Source organism: Coregonus clupeaformis, chromosome 12, assembly GCF_020615455.1.
Source record: "Coregonus clupeaformis isolate EN_2021a chromosome 12, ASM2061545v1, whole genome shotgun sequence".
Taxonomy (NCBI): domain Eukaryota; kingdom Metazoa; phylum Chordata; class Actinopteri; order Salmoniformes; family Salmonidae; genus Coregonus; species Coregonus clupeaformis.
Window position 1 is genome coordinate 26,726,992 of NC_059203.1, and position 16,709 is coordinate 26,743,700.

A 16,709-nucleotide genomic window follows, 5' to 3' on the forward strand; every position below is an offset into this window, starting at 1 on the left:
TCTTGAGGGAAACCTGTTTCAGTCTTCCAGAGATGTGAGACTGGGATGAGGTTCACCTTTCAGCAGGACAATGACCCTAAGCATACTGCTAAAGCAACACTTGAGTGGTTTAAGGGGAAATATTTAAATGTCTTGGAATGGCCTAGTCAAAGCCCAGATCTCAATCCAACTTGAAGGAGCTGGAGCAGTTTTACCTTGAAGAATGGGCAGACATCCCAGTGGCTAGATGTACCAAGCTTATAGAGACATACCCCAAGAGACTTGCAGCTGTAATTGCTGCAAAAGGTGGCTCTACAAAGTATTGACTTTGGGGGGGTTTAGTTATGCACACTCAAGTTGTCTGTTTTTTTGTCTTATTTCTTGTTTGTTTCACAAGAAAACATATTTTGCATCTTCAAAGTGGTAGACATTTTTTTATTTATATTTTTTATTTTATTTCACCTTTATTTAACCAGGTAAACCAGTTGAGAACAAGCTCTCATTTACAACTGCGACCTGGCCAAGATAAAGCAAAGCAGTGCGATAAAAACAACAACACAGAGTTACATATGGGGTAAAACAAAACAAAGTCAAAAATACAACAGAAATAAATATATATACAGTGTGTGCAAATGTAGCAAGTTATGGAGGTAAGGCAATAAATAGGCTATAGTGCAAAATAATTACAATTAGTATTAACACTGGAATGATAGATGTGCAAGAGATGATGTGCAAATAGAGATACTGGGGTACAAATGAGCAAAATAAATAACAATATAGGGATGAGGTAGTTGGGCGGGCAAATTTCAGATGGGCTGTGTACAGGTGCAGTGATCGGTAAGGTGCTCTGACAACTGATGCTTAAAGTTAGTGAGGGAGATAAGTGTCTCCAGCTTCAGAGATTTTTGCAATTTGTTCCAGTCATTGGCAGCAGAGAACTGGAAGGAATGGCGGCCAAAGGAGGTGTTGGCTTTGGGGATGACCAGTGAGATATACCTGCTGGAGCGCAGACTACGGGTGGGTGTTGCTATGGTGACCAATGAGCTAAGATAAGGCGGGGATTTGCCTAGCAGTGATTTATAGATGGCCTGGAGCCAGTGGGTTTGGCGACGAATATGTAGTAAGGACCAGCCAACAAGAGCGTACAGGTCACAGTGGTGGGTAGTATATGGGGCTTTGGAGACAAAACGGATGGCACTGTGATAGACTACATCCAATTTGCTGAGTGTTGGAGGCTATTTTGTAAATGACATCGCCGAAGTCAAGGATCGGTAGGATAGTCAGTTTTACGAGGGCATGTTTGGCAGCATGAGTGAAGGAGGCTTTGTTGCGAAATAGGAAACCGATTCTAGATTTAACTTTGGATTGGAGATTCTTAATGTGAGTCTGGAAGGAGAGTTTACAGTCTAACCAGACACCTAGATATTTGTAGTTGTCCACATACTCTAGGTCAGACCCGTCGAGAGTAGTGATTCTAGTCGGGTGGGCGGGTGCAAGCAGCGTTCGGTTGAAGAGCATGCATTTAGTTTTACTAGTGTTTAAGAGCAGTTGGAGGCTACTGAAGGAGTGTTGTATGACATTGAAGCTCGTTTGGAGGTTTGTTAACACAGTGTCCAATGAAGGGCCAGATGTATACAAAATGGTGTCGTCTGCGTAGAGGTGGATCTGAGAGTCACCAGCAGCAAGAGCGACGTCATTGATATACACAGAGAAAAGAGTCGGCCCAAGAATTGAACCCTGTGGCACCCCCATAGAGACTGGTATAGGTCCAGACAACAGGCCCTCCGATTTGACATGTTGTGTAAATCAAATGATACAACCCCCCACCCCCCCCCAAAAAAGAAAATTCCATTTTAATTCCAGGTTGTAAGGCAACCAAATAGGAAAAATGCCAAGGGGGGTGAATACTTTCGCAAGCCACTGTATGTAGGGGTCACTCTTGCTACTTTGTGCCTTCTTGAGCAGGTTCTTGACTGTTTGCACAGTCATCTCCGATTGTCCATTTGACTGAGCGTGTCCTGGACTGGAAGTCATGTGCTTGAACTCACAGCTTTCAGCAGAACATCTGAACTCGGTGCTTGCATATTGTGGACCATTGTCGGAAATGACAACATCTGCTATGCCATGCCTGGCGAATGTAGACTTCGTGGCTGTGATGACACCTCTGCTCGTAGTTTCACTCAGTTTGTTGATCTTTGGATATTTGGAGTAATAGTCGACACAGAGAAGATAATTTGGTGAAACAGATCAGTGCCGATCTTTGCCAATGGCCTTTCTGGTGGAGTGTGTGGAAGCAGTGGCTCTCTCGGGTTGCTAATCTTGTTGGCGTTACAGACAGCGAACTGAGACACAATGTCCTCAATCTGTGTTGACATACCTGGCCAATATATAATGTATTTTGCTCTTTCTTTGCACTTGACTATTCCCAGGTGTGATTTGTGAACTCTGTTCAGCATTTCTTGTCTCAGTTGATTTAGTACAATGAGCTTCGCGGCTTTGAACATCAGTCCTGATGAGGAACTGATTTCCTCCTTGAATGTCACATAATATCCAAGATGGCGAAGTAGTGCAGTTCTGTTTTTGTCGTGTGTCTGTAAATAGCCTGTAAATACCCTGTTTTATTTTATTTTTCGTACATATTTCCCTATCAGACTTTTCATCCTTCTACAAAATATACTTTCCTGCAACCCGCCTCACTCAATGTGGAACGGATTCTATTATTGACTTACCTTTTATCTAGAATCTCCAGTTGAAACTAGCTAGCCAGCTAACTAGCTACTTGCTATTAGCCACAGTTAGCGGTATTTCACCCAGAACATTGGATTTTTTTCTGCGGGATTAATTCAATCACTGGATATTAATCACCGGATATTCGGCCAGTCTGCACAGCGCGTTATCGACCCAGAACATATCAGTTTTTCTGCCGGAATCACTGAATCACTGGACCTTTAACTCCGGATTCATCGCTACCAGCTAGCTTCAACTAAATGGACGCTGTGGTCTGGCTAATCATCCTGAGCTAGGCCCATCTCCCGGCTATCTACCTCTCTGTCAACCGGACGGGACCACCTAGTGTTGACACGGAGCCCCGCCGATCCTACACGACTGGTCTGCCGACGAAATCGTCTGATGTGGTTGTGACGACGTCGACCACGAAGATTCCATCTGCTAGCTCCGGCCCCGCTAGCACACGCTAGCCGTGGCCTCTTACCTGCTAGTGCTTAAGCAGCCTCCGAACTATCCTATTGCTGTTCACGGACCTTATGATAACTCAGCTATACAGCTGATGTCTGCTGGACTGTTCCTTTTACGGTACTACATCCTGTTTATGTTTAGCCTCAGCCCAAACATGGTTAGCTTATTGTTGTTTCGGTTATTTCTAATTGTACTATTTCACTGTAGATCCCCCAGCCCAGCTAAACCTGCCTTAGATAGCTCCTTTGTCCCACCCCCATACACGCAGAGACCGACTCAATTGATGCCTCTAGTGATACTATCTCTTTCATTGTTACCCAACGCTTAGGTTTACCCCCACTTTACTCATATCCTTCCATATCCTTGTCTGTACATAATGCCCTGAATCTTTTCTACAACACCCGGAAATCTGCCCCCTTTATTCTATGTACCCGACGTACTAGAAGACCAGTTCTTAAAGCCTTTAGCCGTATCCTTATTCTAGTCCTCCTCTGTTCCTCTGGTGATGTAGAGGCTAACCCAGGCCCTGCAGCCCTCAGTATCACTCCTACTCCCCAGGCGCTATCATTTGCTGACTTCTGTAATCGCAAAAGTCTTGGTTTCTTGCACGTAAACATCAGAAGTCTACTTCCTAAGTTTGAGTTATTCACTGCGTTAGCACACTCCGCCAACCCTGATGTTCTAGCAGTGTCTGAATCCTGGCTCAGGAAGGCCACCAAAAATTCTGAAATTTCCATCCCCAACTATAACATTTTCCGTCTAGATAGAACTGCCAAAGGGGGTGGAGTTGCAATCTACTGTAGAGATAGCCTGCAGAGCTCTATCATACTATCCAGGTCTGTGCCCAAACAGATTGAGCTTCTACTTCTAAAAATCCACCTTTCCAGAAATAAGTCTCTCACTGTTGCCGCTTGCTACAGACCCCCCTCAGCCCCCAGATGTGCCCTGGACACCATATGTGAATTGATTGCCCCCCATTTATCCTCAGAGTTCGTACTGCTTGGTGACCTAAATTGGGATATGCTTAATACCCCGGCCATCCTACAATCCAAACTAGATGCCCTCAACCTCACGCAAATTATCAACGAACCTACCAGGTACAACCCTAAATCCGTAAACATGGGTACCCTCATAGATATCATCCTGACTAACATACCCTCTAAATACACCTCAGCTGTCTTCAACCAGGATCTCAGCGATCACTGCCTTATTGCCTGCGTCCGTAACGGGTCCGCGGTCAAACGACCACCCCTCATCACTGTCAAACGCTCCCTAAAACACTTTAGCGAGCAGGCCTTCCTAATTGACCTGGCCCAGGTATCCTGGATGGATATAGATCTCATTCCGTCAGTAGAGGATGCCTGGTTGTTCCTTAAAAGTAATTTCCTCTCAATCTTAAATAAACATGCCCCATTCAAAAAATACAGAACTAAGAACCGATATAGCCCCTGGTTCTCCGCAGACTTGACTGCCCTTGACCAGCACAAAAACATCCTGTGGCGTACTGCATTAGCATCAAATAGCCCCCGCGATATGCAACTTTTCAGGGAAGTTAGGAACCAATATACACAAGCAGTCAGGAAAGCAAAGGCAAACTTTTTCAAACAGAAATTTGCATCCTGTAGCACTAACTCCAAAAAGTTTTGGGACACTGTAAAGTCCATGGAGAATAAGAGCACTTCCTCCCAGTTGCCCACTGCACTGAGGCTAGGAAACACTATCACCACCCGATAAATCTACAATAATCGAGAATTTCAACAAGCATTTTGCTACAGCTGGCCATGCTTTCCATCTGGCTACCACTACCCCGGCCACCAACTCTGCACCCTCCGCTGAAACTTGCCCATGCCCCCCCCCGCTTCTCCTTCACACAAATTCAGACAGCAGACGTTTTGAAACAGCTGCAAAATCTGGACCCCTACAAATCAGCTGGGCTAGACAATCTGGACCCTTTCTTTCTAAAACTAGCCGCCGAAATTGTCGCAACCCCTATTACTAGTCTGTTCAACCTCTCTTTCATAACGTCTGAGATCCCCAGAGATTGGAAAGCTGCCGCGGTCATCCCCCTCTTCAAAGGGGGTGACACTCTAGATCCAAACTGCTACAGACCTATATCCATCTTGCCCTGCCTTTCGAAAGTATTTGAAAGACAAGTTAACAAACAGATCACCGACCATTTCGAATACCACCGTACCTTCTCCGCTATGCAATCCGGTTTCCGAGCTGGTCATGGGTGCACTTCAGCCACGCTCAAGGTCCTAAACGATATTATAACCGCGATCGATAATAGACAGTACTGTGCAGCCGTCTTCATCGACCTGGCCAAGGCTTTCGACTCTGTCAACCACCGCATTCTGATTGGCAGACTAAATAGCCTTGGTTTCTCAAATGACTGCCTCGCCTGGTTCACCAACTACTTCTCAGATAGAGTTCAGTGTGTCAAATCGGAGGGCCTGTTGTCTGGACCTATGGCAGTCTCTATGGGGGTGCCACAGGGTTCAATTCTTGGGCCGACACTTTTCTCCGTGTATATCAATGATGTCGCTCTTGCTGCTGGTGACTATCAGATCCACCTCTACGCAGACGACACCATTTTGTATACATCTGGCCCTTCATTGGACACTGTGTTAACAAACCTCCAAACGAGCTTCAATGCCATACAACACTCCTTCAGTAGCCTCCAACTGCTCTTAAACACTAGTAAAACTAAATGCATGCTTTTTAATCGAACGCTGCTGGCACCTGCCCACCCGACTAGAATCACCACTCTTGACGGGTCTGACCTAGAGTATGTGGACAACTACAAATACCTAGGTGTCTGGTTAGACTGTAAACTCTCCTTCCAGACTCACATAAAGAATCTCCAATCCAAAGTTAAATTTAGAATCGGCTTCCTATTTCGCAACAAAGCCTCCTTCACTCATGCTGCCAAACATGCCCTCGTAAAACTGACTATCCTACCGATCCTTGACTTCGGCGATGTCATTTACAAAATAGCCTCCAACACTCTACTCAGCAAATTGGATGTAGTCTATCACAGTGCCTTCCGTTTTGTCTCCAAAGCCCCATACGCTACACACCACTGTGACCTGTACGCTCTTGTTGGCTGGTCCTCACTACATGTTCGTCGTCAAACCCACTGGCTCCAGGCCATCTATAAATCACTGCTAGGCAAATCCCCGCCTTATCTTAGCTCATTGGTCACCATAGCAGCACCCACCCATAGCAGCACCTCCTTTGGCCGCCATTCCTTCCAGTTCTCTGCTGCCAATGACTGGAACGAATTGCAAAAATCTCTGAAGCTGGAGACTCTTATCTCCCTCACTAACTTTAAGCATCAGTTGTCAGAGCACCTTACCGATCACTGCACCTGTACACAGCCCATCTGAAATTAGCCCACCCAAGTACCTCATCCCTATATTGTTATTTATTTTGCTCTTTTGCACCCCAGTATCTCTATTTGCACATAATCTCTTGCACATCTAGCATTCCAGTGTTAATACTATTGTAATTATTTTGCACTATAGCCTATTTATTGCCTTACCTCCATAACTTGCTACATTTGCACACACTGTATATATATTTTCTGTTGTATTTTTGACTTTATGTTTTTTACCCCATATGTAACTCTGTGTTGTTTTTATCGCACTGCTTTGCTTTATCTTGGCCAGGTCGCAGTTGTAAATGAGAACTTGTTCTCAACTGGCTTACCTGGTTAAATAAAGGTGAAATAAAAATAAAAAATAAATGTCCAGTATGGATGTATTTCTTTGGGAACTGCACTCTTTTCACTGGGCCATCCTCTCATCGTTGTTTCTCTCAGCAGTTGCATTTCGGGATCTTCTGCTGTTGCTTTCCTGAATGCTTTTAGCTTCTCCTCTGAGATTGGCAGCTGAGATGTTATCCAGTTTACCTCCAACTCCTCTCCCAGCAGATCTTCATTCTGTTTGTTGAGGTAGGCTCTACTCAACATGTCTGCTATGTGCATTTCTTTGCCTGGCTTGTAGGTGACAGTGACTGTGTCTTTGAAGTCGGAGCAACATCCTCTGCAGCCTTGAAGGAGATTGATGCAGCGGCTTCTTGAATAGGCTTGTGATCACTCTCAACTTGTACCTCTCTACCATACACGTCCAGATGGAACTTCTCACATCCATAGACTATGGCAAGTAGTTCCTTCTCCATCTGTGCATATCTACGTTGACAGTCCGTGAGTGATCGAGAACCATATGCAACAGGTCTACCATCTTGGAGTATCTGCTCCTATACCTCCTGAACTGGCATCTACTGACAGTATTAGGGGTTTATTCATGTCATAGAACTTCAGTGTTGGCGCAATTGTTGCCAGTCTTTGGAGTTTCTCTAAACAGTGACACTCTCGAGTAGCTTTCTGAGTGGAGTGCTAGCCTCAGACAGGTTGGGAATGAGTTTGGCAAGATACTGTAGCATACCCATGAATCTCTTCAGGTGGAGGCATCTGCACCACGGCCCTCACCTTCTCATCATCTGGTTTCAGACCGTTGGCCGTTAGCATGTGACCAATGTACTTTATCTCTGTCGTTCTGATTTCACATTTCTTCCTGTTTAGTTTGAGATTGTACTCTCTCGCTGTCTGTAGCAGCTTGACCAGTCTGCGGTCATGTTCCTCCATAGTTTCACCCCAGACCAACAAATCATTGATGATGTTGACTACTCCATCCAGGCCTTCAGTCATCTGTGCCATGGATCTCCGGAACACCTCTGATGCAGATGAGACACCAAAAGGTAAACACAGGAATCGATATCTTCCTATGGGTTTGGAACTCTCGTCGTCCAGTTTTATCTGCCAGAATCCTTGGTTCGCGTCCAGTACAGAGAATATCTTAGCGTTTGGCATGCTGGATACAACTTCCTCAACAGTGAGCAGTGGGTAGTGCTCCCGTTTGATCACTTTGCTCAAGTCCTGTGGATCCGTAGATATCAGGATCTTGTTAGGTTTGACCATACTACTATCTCAGTCTGTCAGTTCTGTCTGCTTAGTGATCACTTCCATTTGTTCCATTCCGTGTAGTTCCTCAACGATCTTGTCTTTGAGAGCAACTGGAAACTTTCTCGGGGTGTGCACAACTGGTGCAACTGAAGGGTCTAACTGTATATGATGTCGTCATAGCATGCACCCTAGACCAGAAAACAGATCCTCAAAGTCTTTCAGTATGTCATTGTCTTTGACTCTTTGATTCTCTTCACCATGCCTAGTTATTGACATATGACTCGCCCGAGAATTGCTGGAGCATCTCTTTAAATAATCTGGAACTCAACCTTGTGTCTCTGTCCTTTGTACACTCAGGTTAATGATTTCTGACCCAATGGCGGCATTTGGTGGCCAGAATAGGTAAGCAGTTTGCAGGTGAACTTCTTCAACTTCTCTCTCAATCCAAGTGAGTTGAAGATCTTTGAAGACATTACGTTGCACTCAACACCGGTGTAATGCTTGAATGTCACACCTTTGTTATTTATTCTCAGTTTCTCAGTCCATTTCTCTTTGTCATTGTCCATATCTGCAGTGACAGCTTCAATGTGTTTTAATTTTTCAGTCATCTCAACTTCGACTGTGCCTAGGAACATACTGTCATGGTCCTCACGTCACACATTACATCACTGTTCAGCTACGGATACCTGTATAGTACATCACTCTGCTCAACTGCATGCATTGTCCTTGGTTGGCTCTGCTGGCTCTGTGATTTGCACATCTTGGCAAAGTGATTCTTCTTTTGGCATGATTGACATACTTGACCATAGGAGGGGTCTTTTCTGTGCTCGTGCTTGTAACCACATCTGTTGCAATTTACATCAATTTTTTTTGTTCATCTTGAGCTGCCTTTGCTCTGTTCTTGTCAAATCTCTTTACAGTTGTGACACTTTTTATCTTGTGTACTTCAATTTCCTCATTGAGCATTTTTACCAGACTGGAAGTGATTGTACTGGCACGACACACATCAATAGCTTTAGCCAATGTGAGATCCGCCTCTCTTAAGAGCCTCCTCTTACTTGGTCATCTTTTATGCCACAAACATTTCTATCTCTTACTAATGAATCATGCAGTTGACCGAGCTCACAGTCTTTTGCTTTGTTCTTCAAGTCAGTGTCGTAAGCATCAATACTTTCTGATGGCCCCTGAGCCCTTGTGAAAAACATGTGTCGAATGTAAGGTACGATCCTCCTGGGTTCACAATAGTCTTTGAATTTCTGTTTCAGCATGGCAATCTTGTCTTTCTCGCCTTCAGCAAATTCAAACGTGTTGCATACCTTGATTGCCTCCTCTCTCGCGACGTGTAAGAAAGTAGCACATTGCACTTTTCAGCAACGGTCAGAAACAATTCAAACGTTTGTATCCAGATCTTCCAGTTTTCTGCAAGATTTCCTTGTAGACAAAAGCTGGATGGTGGTTGTAACAGAACCATCTTCTATTTTTCGTGGTTTATTCTGACACCATGTTATATTGTTCCAATATTAATGAGCCGGACAACAGATATCTGTCTAGAACTCTCCAGTTTACTGAAGTACAGTCTGAATTCACGTCACACATTACATCACTGTTCAGCTACGGATACCTGTATAGTACATCACACTTCGGACAGGTTTAAACTTGCTGCTTTGCCAAACTCTACCACTAAGCTACCCATGTCAATAAGAACAAACAGATGACAGATAGCTTTACCTTATAGAAATTCAAATATACTTTATTAGAGGAGTTCCCTGTGAAGTATAGTAGTAGGCAATTGATCATAGCACAATCCAGAAAGTGTTCCCCATGCGAGCTCCATAGGTTCACATCGGCAATGAAGAGTTTGACCTCGGAACCTCCGTGTTTTGTTGAGTATCCATGGTTATAATCTGTCAGTCAATTGTGTCCGAGATGCAGAAGAGAAAGTTTAAAAGAAATACTGAAAATCAAGTGGCAGTTGATACAGTGTTTTCCACAAATCCAGTCAGTCTTCAAAGTCAACATGATATCTTCAGGTTTATTTATCCAGACATACACATGATAGAATATAACAAAGTCCTTATGATATAATATAACAGAGTCCTTATGTTATTGTAAGTAAAGGTCTATTAATATAACAGACAGAAAGATGAGCGATCAATCTCAGTAGTGTGATTATTTTGGCAGTGATAGGCCTACTCAATATTAATAAAATGATAAAAACAATCAAGCGAATAATATCAATGATTACGGTGATAATGTTTCTTATAAAGTACGGCGGGAATATTCCGAAAGCATCTAAAGAGTAAAACATACTGTATTGTATACATTCACTTTATTGCAAGAAGGTTTTCCTAAGCAAGCAAATTATATTTCACTTTTTTATTTGCATAGTTCAAGCAGTTTGTGTATTTTCCACAAAATAGCAACAGTTAATGTTATTATTAAGATATAGCCTACGTAGTTGAAATTATAAATATGTACATTGACCAATGTGCTAAATCTCTCCACATCATTATTAGCCATAAATGCTACATTTGTTATCAAATATTGGACACCCCTTATTTGGCTGTTTTGTATTTCTCAACACATCTGATGCCAATTGTTCCAAAAATACATATATTTTCAAAATCATCTTCAACCAGGGCCTTCAAGACAATTCTTAAAAGCAATAAATAGCCAAAATAAAATATTTCTGCAATAATTGTTTCTCCCCAATATCGTAAAAAATGCAAAACATTCCTGATCACGTGTTAAAAATTGAACCTGTTGGCTGAAACCTTATTTTTGTCATCAAATACCCATGTGTCTAAAAAAATATGTAGTGAATCTTTTTGAACTTATTTTTCCCTTTCTCAAAAACAAGAAAAAATATAACTATTTTCCTCAGACCTGTTGTTGTTTTTTGCTTTGTGATTATCTGCTTTGTGTACACCCATGTTTCACCTATCATCAAACATGTTGACTTGAGTCTAAAGAAACATATATTTCTGTACAGACACAACATTACCTCTTGAGCCAATATGACAAAGAGAGAGAAACAGAGGGAGGGATGGAGGGAAAAAGAGACGAGGGAGAGATGGGTGGATAGTGATGGAGGGATGAAGAAAGGCAATAAAAAGGGCTGTAATTTCGCAGAGGCCACAGGTTAAATCTGGAGACGCTGACAGTGATTGACTGACAAACAGATTTTGTGTCGAGACACAGACCAAACGCAAAGGAGGGTCAACAACTTGCTTGGGAGGACAGCAGTAGAAGCAGTATAGGGCACATTACTGCACCATTAAACGTCCTTCACTCCAGATAGAATTCCTTTCCTCCAACCCTAACCAGGATATCTCTGTCTATCTGTCTGATCAGAATGACTAGATAAACCATCTCTATATGCTAAAATAGGTTCAGACTTCATCATGGCACTGTTTAATATTAGGGATATGATACATGTAGGATGCATTTCGTTTTCTGATATGTATGCACTATAAGTTTTCTTTGATGTAAGTTGCTGGCCCATTTTAACTTAAGTGTTTCAACTAGCAGACTTACAATTCTAAGGTCACTTCTTCTTTTCACTGACATCTTTCCACATACGTTATACTGTACTGTATGTATATATATATATATATATATATATATATATATATATATATATATGTGTGTGTGTATAGATTTTATCCACACATTTAGCTATTAACATACTGTACCACTGAAGTAACGTCCTAGCAGTGAGAGGACTAAGAGTCCAATGGCTTTAATGCTAAAGGTGTGTGGGCTTTACTTACATCTAGATACACAGTTACCAGAGAACTAACAGTGGTTTCAGAGTGAGGCAGGATGGGTCTTCCTGTAGACAGTCACACACATACACATACAGGTTCCAACCAGCCCGGGGTGTAGGCAGGAGAGGGAACCGAGGGGGGTAGCCACGCCTGGAGAAGGGGCTGGGAGGTAGGTACAGTGGGTCAGGTTCAATAGGTGTGTTCCTCACCCGGGATGAGAGGGGTGGAAAGGAATAGAGGGGGGGCTCATCAAGCGCTGCTGTACACCCATGCCCTGACACCAGTGGATTGAAGGGGGAATTAATGGTGTGTGTGTGTGTATGTGTGTGATACTGTGCTTGCGTGCAGTACAGCTCTCCCACTAATGGCCTCTGAGGGTCAAGGGCTGTTTAACTGAGTTTGAGACAATGAATCAGGGGCCAATATGAGACAAGACTACATGACCCAGGGGCCAAATAGAGACAAGACCACATTGCTCTTCAGATGCTGTATTCTGTTCTGGTACTGTTCTGTTACTGTTGCTACTTTGATCTCTTTATGGTTCTTGAACGACCCTCCGTTCACCTCCTTCTCCCCGTGACCTTTTCCTGTTACACAAAACACATCAGCCTCTGATTTGTTCTACTACTCTCTGCACCAATAAAAACCTTCCTCTCATTCTTCCTGAATTCCAGCTCAGCCAGTCTTTCTTCCCTTTTCATCTTAACTGAGATCCGTGCATCACATACGATAAGTGCCCTCCTGAACCGTTCAGTCACAAAACTCTACTGTCCTGGGCTTCTAGTCTCTGTGGTCTTTCTAATCTCTCCATAGCAGATACCGTTCTGAGCTGAGTAACAGAGAAAAACTGTCTCACTGTCTGTTTACCATGGCGGAGAGCATGTTAGAGTGATGTATACACCCCATGCTCTCTGGCTAATTTAGTAGCTTCAGATGCTGCATCAAACGCACCACAACCAAAATTGTGAAAAATTACACCATCGTGTTTTATTTGCTTTTGTTTTGTTCGCTTTTCCTGCCCTTATAGAGAAGCTATTTTCTACCAGGCCTAGGCTGAGAGGAAGAGTGTAAGTGCGGTAATTGACAGAGGGAGAGTGGAGGATGCTGTTATAGCAACCCCTGGGGTAGGTGGGAGGTGTGGACCTTAAGTTTCTCCATCATTAGTCTGTTTGGCTTGAAAACATCCTCAGGTGGCCAACTTTCCAGACTTCCTGTGACAGCTTCCTGTTTCCTGTTGTATTGTTGTAGAGTCTGGCGGGCGGTCTGAGAGACTAAACAAAACCAGTTTCTTTGGGCTTACTCTTTATATTCCAGTGGATCCTCAGAAGGACGTGCCATCAAACTTAACGGCAGCCAGAGCTTGAGCTAGAGAAGAAAGAGGGAGAGAGGCAGAGATGGAGACAGAGATAGACACAGAGATAAAGACAGAGATAGAGATAGAGATAGAGACAGAGATAGAGACAGAGACAGAGATAGACAGAGATAGAGATAGAGACAGAGATAGACACAGAGATAGACACAGAAATAGAGACAAAGATAGAGACAGAGATAGACACAGAGATAGAGACAGCGATAGAGACAGAGACAGAGATAGACACAGAGATAGAGATAGAGACATAGATAGAGATAGAGATAGAGACAGAGATAGAGATAGACACAGAGATAGAGATAGACACAGAGATAGAGATAGACACAGAGATAGACACAGAGATAGAGACAGAGATAGAGATAGACACAGATATAGACACAGAGATAGAGACAGAGATAGAGATAGAGACAGAGATATACACAGAGATAGAGACAGAGATAGAGACAGAGATAGAGATAGACACAGAGATAGAGACAGAGATAGAGATAGAGATAGAGACAGAGATAGAGACAGAGACAGAGATAGACACAGAGATAGAGATAGAGACAGAGATAGACACAGAGATAGACACAGATATAGAGACAGAGATAGAGACAGATAGACACAGAGATAGAGACAGCGATAGAGATAGAGACAGAGATAGACACAGAGATAGAGATAGAGACATAGATAGAGATAGAGATAGGGATAGAGACAGAGATAGAGATAGACACAGAGATAGAGATAGACACAGAGATAGACACAGAGATAGAGACAGAGATAGAGATAGACACAGTGATAGACACAGAGATAGAGACAGAGATAGAGATAGAGACAGAGATATACACAGAGATAGAGACAGAGATATAGACAGAGATAGAGATAGACACAGAGATAGAGACAGAGATAGAGATAGAGATAGAGACAGATATAGAGACAGAGACAGAGATAGACACAGAGATAGAGATAGAGACAGAGATAGACACAGAGATAGAGATAGAGACAGAGATAGAGATAGACACAGAGATAGAGATAGACACAGAGATAGAGATAGAGACAGAGATAGAGACAGAGATAGAGACAGAGATAGACACAGAGATAGAGATAGAGATAGAGACAGAGATAGACACAGAGATAGAGATAGAGACAGAGATAGAGATAGACACAGAGATAGAGACAGAGATAGAGATAGACACAGAGATAGACACAGAGATAGAGACAGAGATAGAGACAGAGATAGAGATAGATAGAGGGAGGAAGGGAGAAGAGAGAGAGAGAGAGAGAGAGAGAGAGAGAGAGAGAGAGAGAGAGAGAGAGAGAGAGAATACACTTTAACTCCAATAAAACTCTTACAAAACAGAGACACAATGAAAACTGAAAGCAAAGAAAGGAAATGTATCCAAACTCAGATGAGATCCCTTTCTGTTATATATTCGTGTGACTCTAAATCCTATTTTGACCACAGGACAACTCTCTATGCTGCCTCATTTTGGGCAACCGCTCCAGGCCCGTTTGAACCAATTACGGCTATGGATCCTGTCGCAGAGTACAGGAAGTGCTCCTGTTATGTTTGGAGTGTGGTTATTGAAGGGACTCAATAGTTGTCAAAACCAGGCCGAGAAAGCCGCAGTGCAACGTCAACTTGAGTAATTTTCCAGCAAACATACTTTTACTGCATGGTTGTACTTCTGGGTAAAACAAGTCAACAATGGTCTTAGGAAATGTGGTGATTTATCAGCTTCAAACAACAACAATGATCATAGAAAGTCATGCAAGTATGACCGCCGCTTTATATAATACATTTAGGAAAAAAACATTGTTTGGTGTGAGTATACGGACAATAGACCCTGAACACCATAAGCCAAGCAGAAAGACATTAGGTTTGAATCGAAGATACTACCCATGGACTTCAAGGTCTTTAAAGGCATTGCAGTCTTGTGCCATTGGTGTACGTCTGCATTCAATTTGTGCATTTGGCTTTTGGAAGCCAAATGTGTGATCCTGCCAATGTTTAAAAGTAAGGCGGATATCTTGAATGTTTTTGCCAAACACAATGCAGGGAAATAAATCACTATAGTTTTTGAGGTTTGATTTCTTGACCAGAAATGACAGGAATGTGTTCTGGAGGAATTATAAAGATTATGGTCGCATTACCGTCGTAACCACCCATTGTCGATCCCTCACTATTTAAACTAACTAAAACTATCTGGTAATTGATCCCAGTTTGTACAAATGGTATGATTAAACTAAAGTGCTGACAGTAAGAGTGATCCTTCTATTAGTTGAATGTGTTGTCTGTTAGCTTCAAAGTCTGTAACAGGAATTTATCATTATTGGGGTTCATTGCTGAATATGTGTTGGATATGGCATCCTGGCTTTATTCAACGTGTATAGCTTTAAACTGATCTGACCCCGTGATAATAGTAATAACAGCTTAGCCCTACTGATCCGACCCCGTGATAATAGTAATAACAGCTTAGCCCTACTGATCCGACCCCGTGATAATAGTAATAACAGCTTAGCCCTACTGATCCGACCCCGTGATAATAGTAATAACAGCTTAGCCCTACTGATCCGACCCCGTGATAATAGTAATAACAGCTTAGCCCTACTGATCCGACCCCGTGATAATAGTAATAACAGCTTAGCCCTACTGATCCGACCCCGTGATAATAGTAATAACAGCTTAGCCCTACTGATCCGACCCGTGATAATAGTAATAACAGCTTAGCCCTACTGATCCGACCCCGTGATAATAGTAATAACAGCTTAGCCCTACTGATCCGACCCGTGATAATAGTAATAACAGCTTAGCCCTACTGATCCGACCCCGTGATAATAGTAATAACAGCTTAGCCCTACTGATCCGACCCCGTGATAATAGTAATAACAGCTTAGCCCTACTGATCCGACCCCCGTGATAATAGTAATAACAGCTTAGCCCTACTGATCCGACCCCGTGATAATAGTAATAACAGCTTAGCCCTACTGATCTGACCCCGTGATAATAGTAATAACAGCTTAGCCCTACTGATCCGACCCCGTGATAATAGTAATAACAGCTTAGCCCTACTGATCCGACCCCGTGATAATAGTAATAACAGCTTAGCCCTACTGATCCGACCCGTGATAATAGTAATAACAGCTTAGCCCTACTGATCCGACCCGTGATAATAGTAATAACAGCTTAGCCCTACTGATCCGACCCCGTGATAATAGTAATAACAGCTTAGCCCTACTGATCCGACCCCGTGATAATAGTAATAACAGCTTAGCCCTACTGATCCGACCCGTGATAATAGTAATAACAGCTTAGCCCTACTGATCCGACCCCGTGATAATAGTAATAACAGCTTAGCCCTACTGATCCGACCCCGTGATAATAGTAATAACAGCTTAGCCCTACTGATCCGACCCCGTGATAATAGTAATAACAGCTTAGCCCTACTGA

General features: G+C 42.9%; 1 protein-coding gene across 1 annotated transcript in view; it reads right to left on the reverse strand.

Annotated features, from left to right (window-relative positions):
* Positions 1-11,760: 11,760 nt before the first annotated feature.
* The window catches only part of LOC121578141 (pleckstrin homology domain-containing family A member 6), a 199,263-nt gene continuing 194,314 nt past the window's right edge, over positions 11,761-16,709 (reverse strand). The window contains 1 exon segment of the mRNA XM_041892273.2: positions 11,761-13,275. The gene's annotated coding sequence lies outside the window, so the exon portion shown is untranslated.